Source organism: Bison bison, unplaced genomic scaffold, assembly GCF_000754665.1.
Source record: "Bison bison bison isolate TAMUID 2011002044 unplaced genomic scaffold, Bison_UMD1.0 scf7180017862510, whole genome shotgun sequence".
Taxonomy (NCBI): Eukaryota; Metazoa; Chordata; class Mammalia; order Artiodactyla; family Bovidae; genus Bison; species Bison bison.
The window spans coordinates 4,873-5,452 of NW_011493082.1; positions in this window are offsets into that span (position 1 = coordinate 4,873).

Sequence of the window (580 nt, forward strand, 5' to 3'; positions counted from 1 at the left end):
AAAAAGATAAGTCCACAGCAATACAATACATGATAAAGTGTTAAAAGCAGTAAGTTAATACGCTTAATACATGAAGGGCTCTTGTAAAATCAGTAAGAAAATGAGGAACACATTAACAGGGAAAAAATAGGCAAATGATCTTAATAGACAATTTACAAAGAAAAAGAATAAGGGCCTATAAATCTACGAAGAGATGTTCTACCTCCCGGATGATGAAATAAAGGCAAAGTAAAATAATAATGAGAAGTCATATGGCAATATTTTCTTAAAATAACCATTACTGATTAGGATTCAGGAAAATGAGCATTCCAGTCACAGTGAAAACCAATACAACCTTTTCCGAGAGTAATTTGACAATGTTTACTTTTGAACTGTGGTATTGGAGAAGACTCTTGAGAGTCCCTTGAACTGCAAGGAGATCCAACCACTCCATTCTGAAGGAGATCAGCCGTGGGTGTTCTTTGGAAGGAATGATGCTAAAGCTGAAACTCCAGTAGTGTGGCCACCTCATGCGAAGAGTTGACTCATTGGAAAAGACTCTGATGCTGGGAGGGATTGGGGGCAGGAGAAGAAGGGGACG